This window comes from Mixophyes fleayi, chromosome 9, assembly GCF_038048845.1.
Source record: "Mixophyes fleayi isolate aMixFle1 chromosome 9, aMixFle1.hap1, whole genome shotgun sequence".
In the NCBI taxonomy this organism is placed as follows: Eukaryota; Metazoa; Chordata; class Amphibia; order Anura; family Limnodynastidae; genus Mixophyes; species Mixophyes fleayi.
The window spans coordinates 50,663,449-50,677,392 of record NC_134410.1 but is presented as its reverse complement, the minus strand read 5'-3'; the positions used below and the strand labels follow the sequence as shown (position 1 = coordinate 50,677,392).

Below are 13,944 nucleotides of genomic sequence, written 5' to 3'. Positions count from 1 at the left end.
TAATACGTGGAGTAGCCTGCCAAAAAAGGGGTGACATAAATGCATGACATGCGTGGTCAGGCATGGTTTGGGCAGATTAAGGGAGAGGTCCCAATTGTCCCAATTTTCCAAGCAAGATAGCTGTGAGATACGAATTTTGTAGTTACATGTTTACACAAATATATTTAGATAATACTGTATCTATAATTTAATATTACGTTAACCAAATCACCAGGGCTGTAAAGACTATAAAGACATCCAATTATGGAGAAGGAAAACATTACTTAATGGCACTTGTAATATTATTGAGGCTTTTATTGAACTACAGCATAGAACAATTGTAAGCCTGCAAGCTGCTCACTGACTCTCTTCATTTAATCCCTTCACTGTAAACAGAACCTGCTGTCATAAGCAGAGGAAGACTGGCAGCTTTCTGACTGCAGGGCAGACTTTGTTTACTGGCTCCCAATATGCAGCCTTGAGTGACTATGTGCAGGCCATAGCACCTAGTAAGACCAACTGAAAGTCTTAATTTGTAGCTGAGACATAAATTATTTGTTTTGTGTGTGTGTGGGTGGGGGGGGGGATGCGGGGAATATAAACTGTATTTACTTTCACTTCAGTAGACAGTAAACTATAAAAACTGGTTATTGAGTGCAGAGGTCATAGACACTTCTGTAAATATCATTTGTGTTTACTTTACACTTACAACTAAGATCATTGCTGCTGTCCGGTTACCAACTTTAACTACTGAAATGTAAATTATCCAGGTTCTGTGTAGGGGTGTATCTATAATGAGTGTCAGCAGCCTCGTTCAGCGATATTTGAGGGGCAGCAAACTTAAAGGAGCTGAAAAAATTCTAATGCTTGATGCAATAGTGTACTGTACATGAGTGGTATTTACCTTGTTATTAGAGCTGATATTGCTTAAATATTAAAATATTTTGTTTCGTAAAGTGCACAAACCTCAAATGTATTCAGGGTAGATTGTAAGAGATAAGCAGCAAGGTGGTTAAGTGGTTAGCACTTCTGCCTCACAGCACTGGGGTCATGAGTTCAATTCCCGACCATGGCCTTATTTGTAAGGAGTTTGTATGTTCTCCCTGTGTTTGCGTGGGTTTCCTCTGGGTGCTTTGGTTTTCTTCCCACACTCCAAAAACATACTAGTAGGTTAATTGGCTGCTAACAAATTGACCATAGTCTGTGTCTATGTGTGTTAGGGAATTTAGACTGTAAGCTCCAATGGGGCAGGGACAGATGTGAGTGAGTTCTCTGTACAGCGCTGCGGAATTAGTGGCGCTATATAAATAAATGGTGATGATGATTATGATGAGCAGGCGTCATTTCATTCATTAGAATGGGTAGACACACTCCAGGGCTCTGTGGCTGATTAAAAGCAGGTAAGACAATGAGTGGCTCCAATCAGCTACAAAACTTATACAATTTAGGTTTGTCAGTAAATCAAGGGATGAGGTAGGTGTCTGGTTATATAAGGGGACTGAATATATACAATTAAAACTATGTACTTACAAGCCAAATATTATATCAGGAAGTGAAGCTTATGGAAGCTATTTGAGAAGCGAACCACAAGAAAGCCCTGAATGGTGGTAGCCAGGCCACATGGCATCACTTTATAAGCCGTGGACTAGATCATGAATGCCCTCCTTGTAACAAATGGCACTGTTGGTCACATGACAGTGCCCCTTCCTGGCAGCAAGAGTACTGTGGTAATTGGACTGGGGCAGGTCCATTGGAGTAATGGTGGTTCAGATCTGGGGCATGTTCTGAGCCAACTGGGGTTGTGTCCATTTCTATTCCAAATGTATTCATTAAAGAAATCTAATAGAAACCTTTATTATTCAGAAACATATAGTTCATTACTCTTGTTTTTGCTATTGTCCTTGTTCAGGTGCAAGTTTGATCTTGGTTTAGATGTATGTTATAATTATATTATTTCCTTTCATTGTGTTACACCAATGCATGATTTCTTGTCTAGCATTAACTCCTTTAAAATTAGAAATCTCATTGTAAATGGAAATATTGGTATTATGGTCTTTTTTCTACAGGAGATGTTGTAATGTATTTCTACAGGGCAGGGCATTTTAATGCTATGGAGACATCAGAGTAGAGTGATCCTGTGCGTGAATTTGGGCAGCTCTTCTGAATATTTTAAATACCAAGCAAAGGTCAGAAGTGCAGCTTTGGTGTCATGGAAAGATGAATGAAGGGAAAGAATATATTTGGCTTTATTCACACTGTGCTGGAAGGACATACGTTGTTTAAAAGAGTTTCTCATTGCATGTTTAGTATTGCTTAGGAGAAATGTACCACCAGAGCATCACTAGTTCACACTTATGGGGGTAAATGAATCAAGCTGAGAGTTTTCCGGCAGGTTTGAAAAGTAGAGATTTTGCCTAAATCAACCAATCAGATTCTAGCTGTCATTTTGTAGAATGTACTAAATAAATGATAGCTAGAATCTGATTGGTTTTTAAAACCTGCCAGAAAACTTTCAGCTTGATACATTTACCCCATGGTGTTCACACATATTATTTGACCAAAAGTGGTCAAATTGCTTTGATACAGTAGTTCAGGCTCCATACTGAATAACCAGTTTGCAATGCAACTATTTCCATCCACTCTTCAGCGTCATGCTACCACTGTTCCCCATTATGAAGTTTGTCCTGATTTGAATTGTATTCTCCATTGCATCAGATCAAATCTGATATTTTGTTTGTATATAATAACCATTTTGGACGCACACACAGTAGTCATCCAATTTTGTCAAAAGTGATCAACTAAATTGTGCCACGTGTGTTCTCCTTAAGGTGTTCTTTTGCACAAATACAGGAATATTATTGGAGGAATAACTCAGAGTTGCTAATATGAACTTTTTTTGTTGCTGTACACTTGCTATTCTACTCAAGAAACGCCCAAAATAAAAATGGAAGAATTATTAGGGATATGGCCTCATCAGAAAAGAGACCTTGACAGGCGTGTAAATTCAGGTACAGTGAGTTTCAACAAGGAAGCTGAATCTTTATAGTGTACATACAGACTTCAATACATTGTTCCTGTCAGACCTGAGGATCTGTCTGTACTTAGACTGGATTGTATCTGTGGAGCAGAACTGGTGACTGGCTTGATTAGATTTCTTTGCATGGAAGAGAAAGAACTGGTACAGATGGTGGATAATGTGAGTTCAGGAGACTACAGAATATGAATGTCACTGGAGACTGGCAAGTAGTCAAGAATAGTAGGACGGTGATCAGATTTAGGCTAAATCATTTAGCAAAGGAAACCAGGCTGAAGCCGGATTGCTGAAGCCAGATTGCAGACTGCACTGTCTGGGCAGATATAACTAAGTATACTGCAGAGTGCTGGAAGTCAAGCGGGTGTCTGAGGAATCAATGCTGCACCTTGCAATAAGTTAGGGCTCCAGGAAGTCCTCTTATAGTAACTGCTACCCGCTGATTGGAGGCTGCAGTCAGCTGAGCTGGAGCAGCCCTCTGACTGGCTGAAAGAGAGCAAGTGACTGAATCTAAGATGGCAGCACCCAGGCACTAGTCTTGGAGGGAATTCTGATGTGGAGACAGACTGGGCAGTACCTGGCAGGGAGACCAGCATAGACTGCAGACCGTACTTGATAGTTTTATAATAAAGGCAGAAAGAGAAGTGACGGTATGGCATATGACCCACTTCACCCACGGTTCCTGTTTTATCCAAGATTGTTGTCAGCTATACAAATAAGCTTTATGGAATCATTCATGAAGTTTCTCATATAGTTCTTTTTATTGCAGTGCATTTATCCTGATGGTCAATATTGTTAATTACATTTAGCAAGTAGAAAATTATCTTGCCCAGTATTGAAATATTTTCTTGGTGCCAGTTCCAATGTATCATATCAAAGCTGTTGCAAGGGAAGCAATTGGTATGAGTTATTTTTGTTTTCTTATAGATAGGTGTGATTAAACACTATGGGCCTGATTCATTAAGGAAAGTAAAGCAAAAAAAAGTAACTTTGCACCTTGGCTAAACCATGTTACATTGGAGGGTGATGGCAGATTTGTAGTTGGGGTAAAGCATGTTCTAGATCAGTGTTTCTCAACTCCAGTCCTCAGGACCCCCTAGCAGTACATGTTTTCCATATCTCCTTGCTGGAGCACAGGTGTATTCATTACTGACTGACACAGTGTAGCAGGTGGTGTAATTATTTCACTGGTCACCTGGCAAATCCTGCACTGTTAGTGGGTCCTGAGGACTGGAGTTCAGAAACACTGTTCTAGATCAACTTTAAATATCAGTTTACAAATAAAACTATTAAATATTTGTGTACTACATGAAAAAAAACCAGTATTTCTGTTATGTACCAAATAATAAGCTAATTTGCACTCCTTGCATTGTAACATGGTTTTGTCCAGGAGAAAACATACTCATTTTTTTCCCTTAATTTCCTTAATGAATCAGGCTCTATGAGGGTTAGTTACTGAATTGCACAATGTGGTGACTCACAGCAACCAATCAGAAACTTTCTTACATCTGCCTATCTCTGTGACGGGCAACGTGAAAGAGGTGGAGGGCAGCATGTGCATATCCTGGTCAAACTGTAAATATCTAAGCATTGTATACAGATAGGCAAACGCTTTTATTAATTTTCTCTATTTTTTTCTGTTTACATTTTAATTTTCTTATTCTCTAATATCCTTTTTATTGTAAATTTTTTGAGTATTCTCACATTTTTTTAGTCTTGTTTTCTGTTTCTTATGTCACCTAGTCATTTTTAATGCTGTGTTTTTGGTTGGTTACACATGATCTTCTATAGCAGAGGGACTAGTACTACAGATACTTTTCTGTGCTATGCGCTGCTATTAATCAGAGCAGAACGAGAGACATTGTCAAACAAACTGCAGTACAATATACTGTCTCTACAATCATTATCTAATGTCATTTCTTGTTTTTGCAACTTTAATTGTTTTCATTGTGTATTACCATGCTGGTATACCTGTACTTACAAAATAAACAATGATAACAGGCTTCCATGATTACATGGTTCAGCATGAAAAGGTGCAGTGTGGAATCCTGTCCTGATGGACTACATTTCTAATCAACAAGAGACTGGAACTGGAGCTGCCACAGCTGTTACTGAAGTACAGACTGTAATCATTTTTAACAATGGCCAAGGGAATAGGCTGAGCTGCTATGTCAACCTTCATGTTAAACACATCATTTAGAAATGATTATTGATGATGAATTCCATAGCAACCATCTCCATCTACATTGTAAATTCCTCATTGTCATTTCTTGGCTTTTTATTATTTGTAAATGTACTAAATATTCAGTTGACATAATGTTTAAGTCATATAGCAAGCAAACGGATAGATAACACAGCAGTTCCTGCTATATTTAAAAATCATCTGACTGAAGGTCACAGGTTTTAGTAAATAACGTTAGGTACACACTGTCGAGCACTAAAACAACTTCTTTATTTGAACTTCACAAAAAGCAGCAAACAGCCAGCCAACAAGTGATGAGAACCTTGGTAAAACTTTGCACCCCTATGGGTCCGATCAGTCCGGCTCACACAGGACTAACCCGGGCAAGATGGTAAGTTACCCCTTCTCTCTTGGGGCTGAGTATTGCTTGCGTGACCCAGCAATATAAATACAATGCAATAAGCGGCAATAAACAAAAAATAGACTTATCACTGCAATGGGAATCTCTCATAGCCTTGTGGGGAGGATTGTCAACTTGTACCATTATTAAAGGACAGATCTGATTTACACAGGTTCTGGTCTGGCTAATTGGTATCAGTTGAGATGATATAGACTGAAGTAATCATCTAACCTGGTCATAGCTAGTAAACTACATAATCTGTGTAAATCATTTATGTCCCTTATTAAAGGTATATGTTGGGGTAGATGTGGTTTTTAGTTTCCTGTATAGGTAGTATATTTACCTCTTGCTTAGTTGGTAGGTCTGCTTCCTGTCTCCATGTCTTTCAGTTGGCACATGCTGGATTTTGGTGGGAAGAACTCATGTTTCTATTCCTAAGATGGAGATTGGAGTGTGACATATTTATTTGAGGCTTTAGCAACATCGCCCGCATCCGTCCCTTTCTCGCTCAGGATACTTCCAAGACTATCATCCATGCACTCATCATCTCCCGCCTGGATTACTGCAACCTCCTCCTCACTGGCCTCCCCCACTCCCATCTCTCCCCCCTCCACTCTGTACTCAATGCGGCCGCAAGACTCATCTTTCTCTCACGCCGCTCCTCCTCTGTCTCCCCTCTCTGCCTCGCCTTACACTGGCTTCCCTTCCCCTACAGAATCCTTTTCAAACTCCTCACCACCACTTACAAGGCTCTCTCCCACTCTACAGCCCCCTACATCTCTAACCTCCTCTCCATTCACACTTCTGCCCGCTCCCTGCGCTCAGCCAATGATCGACGCCTCTCCTCCACTCTTAACACCTCTTCCCACTCCAGAATCCAAGATTTTTCCCGTGCTGCCCCCCTTCACTGGAATGACCTCCCTCGTTCCATCCGCCTCTCTCCTACTCTGTGCTCCTTCAAACGTGCACTGAAAACCCACCTCTTCCTTAAAGCCTACCAACCATCCGCATAACCCCTTCATCTCCTCCACTCGCTCTCTCCCTTGCCTCATCTAGCTCCCCTTGTGCCTGTTCTGTTTTCCCTCCCTTAGGATGTAAGCTCACTTGAGCAGGGCCCTCTTTCCTCCTGTCTCCTCACCTGTTCTTCTGCTCCGTGTTTATTTCTTTAACCTGCCTGGAGCTCTTGAAATACTGGTATCTCTGTTTATTGTTTTGTACTGTTTCACCCTGTATAGTGTACTGTTTGTATGGTGTACGGCGCTGCGGAAATCTTGTGGCGCCTAATAAATAAAGGATAATAATAATAATAATAATAATAATAATAATAATAATAATAGATGGTGCAGCTGGATTCTGCTAATGTCATTCTATACCAGTAAACCCAAGGCTTGGGGCCTACCACTGGTGATGTGTGCATAGCATGTGTTATAACAGATATATACTAAGATTTGTCTGTTCTAGTCCTCAGTTTACCACAGGAGCCACAGTCTGTCTGCCTAGATTGTGGGTGGTGAAGGTACAATTAGAGAGTTGTTCCAAAATTTATGGGTGGGCACATAGCATTTTTCTCTCCATTAAAGGTACATTTTGAACCTTCCAATTGCAGTTTGGTGTGTTTCTAGGCACTGTTCAAGCAATGTAATAAAAACTTCAAACACATAAGTGACACTTTAATATATAAATAGTGCCTATCCATTTTCCAAACAGAGCCCCGACCTTCTAGGATCTAACCGAACAGCAACTGAGCTTAATGCAGAAACAGTCAAAGTAGTCAAAGTTGCAAGAACAGGTAGGAGATAGCTGATTCTGGTGGGTAAGTCCAGCTTTTGCAGGACTATCCCTTGTTGGCAGGACTTTGTCTTGATTGGAATGTGTCACTCTGGTCTGCTCATGAAGGGGAAGCAGTGTGCAACTGTGGTGCAAGCTGCGTTTCCAGTGTATTTGAAGGTGAAAATTAGGGGTTGGGGGCTGGTATATCACAGAGAGCAATAAGAATCCCCAACTTGGAAAATGGATGGGGTCCAGTCAGGGTCTTGGTGGGCAGTCTAGCACTTTTAAAGTGCAAGGCACGCTACCACAATAGGATGGCTATGACTACTCTGATGCCTTGACGCTGCTTTGAGGTGTCATCTACTATCACTCCCAACAAGGAGGAGGATGTCAGTATTCTCTCTTGCTCAGGACATTAAAATGCCTAGTTATGGCCCAGTCTGGGTGGATTGTCTCTTATTGGAGTTACTGTTTGCTGAAATTATTGGTTTCTATTGATTGTATACAAAATGCAACTGCTTGTTGCTCTTTTAAGTTCTTGATTGGTATCACGTTACATGGCCATTTTTTGTCCATTTTCTCCCTTTCTCTCTTTAAGGAACTGATGAAATGCTGTTTCTTACTTTGGTAGGTGGGCAGCATCCTAGGCTCCTTACACTTTGGTAGCCAATGTTGTAGCCAAGTGCCACACTCCCAGTGTAACATTGACATGGAGGAACAGCAGCCAGGAGCTTCACATGTAAGAGGCGGCCTAATTGTTGAGGTGACTCATAATAATTATAATAATCTAGAAAAGGAGGACATCATTAGCACTTACTGTTTAATCAGATATTTACAGGAGTTTAACTTGTACATATTAGTATCACTCATATAATAAAATCATGCAATTAGAGGCCATGGGTTCTAACCTGTTCCTTCCTTTTTTAAAAACAAACAAACATCTAGCTGTCCCTACTGGTGCTGTGAATGGCTGACTAGTAAAATAAATATGCTGCATATAATCGCGTATTCACCTTGTACAGATAAACCTGAGGATATGTTAGCAGTTCCCTGGTCTATTAAATGACAGCAGATTTCAAATGGTCCCAATTCTTGTGATATGGGTCCCTTCTGGGGCCCAGTTGTAGCAGTATATACTAAGCCCCTCTTACCTTCTCCCACTACACATGGTTTGGTTGACTAGAGGCCAAATCCCTAGGCTGGAGCTTCTACCCCCACAACTCAAGTAGGGTAGAAGTTAATAAGGCCAAGAAGAATACACCCCCCCCCCTCACCCACCCACCCCCACACACACAGGTTATTTTATGACAATCCAATTGCACACCATCCTATATGGGGATGGGGTAGTGTGCTGGAGTCTATTTGATTGCACCATACAACCCAGTTCAGGACTGCTAGGTATACTGCCCAGATTGACACTGCACCAGGGATTCCTGACATTAGGGATCCCAGCACAAGGCAAGGACTATTTTATATTTATTTTTAGTGAAATTGATTAAACTATTGTACAGATTTAGCAGCTGGAGTGTACTATAGACTAGTAAGCGGTATCATCAGAAGTTTACACCTTATAAACCACAATTCACTACTAAGCACTTTGTGGTTTAAAGGTGTCACTGATCACTACCCCTCCACTATAAACTATCCTGTTTAGTAAGAGGTCATCAATGTCTTTCAGATCAATGTGTATTGCTTTTTAAAAATACATGATCTTAGTCCCAATCAATTGTACTTGGGAACTGTATCATAGTGCTCACACAGACACATGAGAGGCTCTGTCAAACAGAGCAATGTTTAAAAGGATTTTACAGATTATACATCTCTAGTAGAGAAGTGGAAAGGGTGAGAGCCAAGAGATTGCTTTAAATACAGGATAATCCTTCTGGAAAGAGGGGAGGGTTTAGCATCTGGGTCACACACAGTACTATCAATCAAAAAAGAAACGGCAGACAGTTTTATATGTGCGGCAGATAACATTTGTGATGCAGAAAATGACACACACAGGCCAGGCACAGTGACATTGACATAACTGAACATGGTGTTATTGGCAAAGGGGCAAGAAACAAGCCAGAATTGTCATTTCTCCTACTAAAATATATTTTACTTTAGTATGCATGAGGAAAACAAAACATATCTATTGTCTCCCATGCATAAGTTTAGACCTGTAAGATATTATGCAGCAAAACTGCTCATTGTTATTGTCAGGGATAGCCGACTTTATCAAATTTTATCTTTATCCCTGATTTTATAACTTATCCAATAATCAAACAGCCAAACAATATATCACCTCTATTTTCTCCGGAAACCAATCCTGACTACCTTTGCCAGTCACAAACCGCACTTGTGACTTGGAAGTTTACTGTAAGGAGTCATATAAGATTCCAGTCTCAATCTCGCTCTCACCTATACCTTAGGCTACAGGTTTAACTGGTCCCTTCCCCAACATACTTCCACATCTCTCCGCAACTGCCACCATCTACATATAAGGGCCGTAGGAAAGCTATGATTTAATTGCCCAATTGCGCATACGCTGCTCTCAGATAGCGAAAAGAGTTAATAATTCCTACACTGGTATTTACAGGTTTAACACAGACAAGCAATCAACCTCTTCTAAACAGGCAGTGAATTTGTTTAGAGAAATAAGGGCAGCACTTATTAAATTTCAGATTTAAAATACAAAAAAGTACAATGCTTACAGGTTCTAAAAACAATAAAATGCGACAAAATATATGGCAAAACATGTAAAATAAAACGATAAAGAATCTAAACTTACATACGAGTTGTATAATATGCGCTAAGGGAAATTGTCTTTTAGGATGAACAGATTATCAATGTTGTTTGATTTCCCAAAGGTCTGACAATATTTTGTAAGTGATCTCATATTTTAAAGACACTTTTTATCCTTTCTCCTCCTATTAGGATGTGGTCTCCAGGGGAGTTTAATACCCAATGCTAAAATGTAACATATCTTTTCTGGGAAGAGTCCCACAGACCCAATTTTATCATTAATAAATCCAATACAAATTTACTAATCTACAGATATCAAACAGAGATAGTTCAAGTGTATTAGTTGATCTGATACTCATTTCCTCTCGTTCCTTGCGCTATAGACAGCTTTATTTGCTTCATCAGCTTCCCTTCATCATACTAGTTATAAATATGGGGTGATCACTAATTATGTTGATTGCAAGTGGTACTTTGGAAATATATATAATTATATTTGCCTATATAAAATATAGCAAACCATGATCACAAAGCTCACATCTTTTTGGGTAAGACTCACCTGCTGGAAGACAGTTCCCTAAAGTCTCCTTAGGTGTCAAAAAACATCCTATGCCAGGATATAGCTCACTCCATGAGGTCTTTGAAGCTGTTCAGTTCGCCATAAAGGTGACAATGCTATCTTGTAACACGGGCCAGTACTTCTGACCTCACATTTTACACCTCGAGTTAGGTCATTAACCCTGTGAGAGCAGGCTTTGCTTTGAAGTCTGCATTACTGCCTAGCATACAAAATGGATTCATTTGCCATACAGTATTTACAATGCAGTCCTTTATGATTACGCTTTATTCACCACTGTTACATCCTTACAACTGTAGTTTCACCCTTTTCACTACACACTACTGTGATTGTGCTTGGGGAGAATGAAGCAATATATTGCAGATTGCTTTTATATATCGATTTTTATGAATCTGACACATACAGACGTAACGGCATCAGTCTGTGTCTACATATAAAATGAACAAATATCTTTGGCCAGGGCCTGATTAAGAGTTCTGGCTGCCTTAGGCTAATACACTTGTAGCACCCCCACAACCCCCTCAAAGGAAAATTCAGGAGTATTCTCCAGCAAACAGATTTAGACAGATTATGTTACCTGTTCTTGCTGTTCTTTCTTGCTTGTTCTTGCAGTTTTGTTGTCGTTTAGCTATCTTCTGCAAAGTTGGGGTGCTGTTTTGAAAATGTGCAAACATTACAAACCCTCAGGCTTTTTAGAGAGCATCCTCATGAGCATCACACAATACAGAGATCATGCCCCCCCCCCTACCAGTGGCCAATTCATGACCCCCCAGCCATTTCATCATACCTCAGCGGAAAATTCATGACTGCCCTGGCAATTTCATCACCCACTTCCCAAGCTATTTCATTACCTATCCCCCCCAGCCAGTTCATCATCCACTTTAGCTTCCCCCACATACCATCCACTTGCCAATTTATAACATTAGTGAAAAAGATGTATGCATAAATGTCTCTTAACCAGCTTTAAGCCCAGTGGGTACATCTATGCAAAAATAAGTGCTTGAAGTCACAAGATAGCATTTACGCTACAGGCCCCCATTATTGCACTTTCGTAAATGACCCTTATTAAGTATTACCAGTTAAGCCATTTCCTGAGTAAACCAGGGGTGCACCCAGGGGGGGGGGGGGGGGGGGGGTTTCCTAGTCCCCAGAAACACCTGTCCTACCTGGGGTGCTGTATGCTTACAGTGGGACCAGCCACTACTGCTTGTAGCTTGCGATCGTCTCCCAGTCAGTCCCCTGCTGTGTGAGCACAGCTCTCTGCCGGCAGTTTGGCCCCTGTCTCCCCCACGGCCAGCATGGGTGTTATGCAGGAGGCAGCAGAAGAAGAAGGTAAGAATGTGTGCGTGTGTGTGTCTGCAGGGCCGTAACTAGGGCTGTGCGACAGGGGCAACTGCCCAGGGCGCAACGCTGAAGGGGGGCGCTATTTAGGAATATTTTAGGTTAATTTGGTTAAAATTGAGGGCTAGGGGGGCGGCATTTGTCTTTCTCGCGCAGGGCACTAGAATTCTAAGTTACGGCTCTGTGTGTGTGTATGTGTGTGAGTCTGTGTTTGTGTATGTGTATGTCTGTGATTATCTGTGTACATGACAGCTTACATGTCTGTGTGTTTGATCCTGTGTTTGTGTATGTGTGTGTCTGTGATTATCTGTGTACATGACAGCTTACATGTCTGTGTGTTTGATCCTGTGTTTGTGTACGTGTGGCTTCTGATGACGTCCCGGCGGTTGCTACGGCAACTGGGAAGTCACTTCCGGTTTCCACATCCCGGTTGTCTGGGCAACAACCGGGACGCTACAGGCTAACTGGCATGACACCCGGCCAGCTGGCCAATAGGCGGGCGTACACGCGCAAGGTCACTTAGGCAGTAGCCAATCGTGGCTATCTGGAGGTTCAGGAGGCAGTGTCTTTTGGTGGTAGGTTTTGCAGCTGAACTACATCGCTATTGGTCACATGGTAATCAGCTGTTAGGTCACGCCTCTGGACATTTCTTGGGCTCTTCCCTGATTGGCTACCTGGACTATTTAAGGCAATGAGGACTGAGCCTCATTGCCGGTTATAGCGTTCTGCCCTCAGTCCTGCTGCCTGCTTGTTCTATCTGTTTGGTTATTGCTACCTTGGATTGACTACCCGTGTTTTGACCCCTGCTTGTTCCTGGACCTGTGAACCTTCTCTTCTGACCTTGACCTTTTTGCCTGGATTCCGGATTTTGCTTCTTTGCCTGTGTGTCTGACCCTTCGCTTGTCCCTGGATTTTGCATCTGTGCTTGTGACCTTTGACCTAGGATACATCTTTACTACAACCCGCCAATCACTCCACTCCTGGGTACTCCTTTAAGTCAGCATACGTTACTCGACCCTCGGTCGGCCCGCAGCCAAGTCTGTCCCCACCACTAGGGGCTCCAGCGAACACCGGGCCTTCAGAGTAGTCCCCGAGTTTCACTGTACTGGCTTGGGAGTTCCTAACAGTGTGTCTGTGATTATCTGTGTACATGACAGCTTACATGTCTGTGTTTGATCCTGTGTGTTTCTGTATGTGTGTGTCTGTGCTTATCAGTGTATATGACAGTTTACATGTTAGTGTGTTTGATCCTGTGTGTTTATGTATGTGTGTGTATGTGACAGCTTACATATCTGTGTGTTTGATCATGTTTATTTATGTATGTATGTATGTATGTATGTATGTATGTATGTATGTGTGTGTGTGACAGCTTACATATCTGTGTGTTTGATCATGTGTGTTTGTGTGTGTGTCTATGCTTATCTGTGTATATGACAGTTTACATGTCTGTGTGTTTGATCCTATGTGTTTATGTATGTATGTGTGTGTCTGTGTATGTCTGTTTACATATCTGTGTGTTTGACACGGTGTGTGTTTGTAGCCACGCCCCTACACATACTGGACATGCCCACTTGTATCGTGACGTAGAAACCCCCCTCCTCGAATCCTGTGTTTGCCCCTGTAAACAGATCTATTTTGCCATCCAACGAGTTGTGCAATTTGCCCTGTAGTATAATACAGGTCTATGAAAATGTTTTTAGTTATAGTTCATAAATTTGAAAAGTAACTTTGCTGAAGTGCACTGGTCTGTAACAGAATTTTGTTTAATATAACTTCACTATAATAAGTAGTGTGGTCATTTACAAAAGGAAGCACCATATGTCATAAAAGATTACTTTATATAAATATAATTGTAAGTCCTTATTTCCCCATTTTAAATATTGCAACATTCAAATACTTTAAGCTCCTTTTGTGTAAGTGATTCAGCTATTGATATTAAA

General features: G+C 41.1%; 1 long non-coding RNA gene across 1 annotated transcript; it reads right to left on the bottom strand.

Annotated features, from left to right (window-relative positions):
• Nucleotides 1-5,939: 5,939 nt before the first annotated feature.
• Nucleotides 5,940-11,969, bottom strand: LOC142101598 (uncharacterized). Its single transcript, XR_012679066.1, has 3 exons — nucleotides 11,830-11,969; nucleotides 11,241-11,314; nucleotides 5,940-6,026 (listed from the first exon to the last, which is right to left on the bottom strand). It is a non-coding gene; the product is annotated as an uncharacterized LOC142101598 (long non-coding RNA).
• Nucleotides 11,970-13,944: the final 1,975 nt, after the last annotated feature.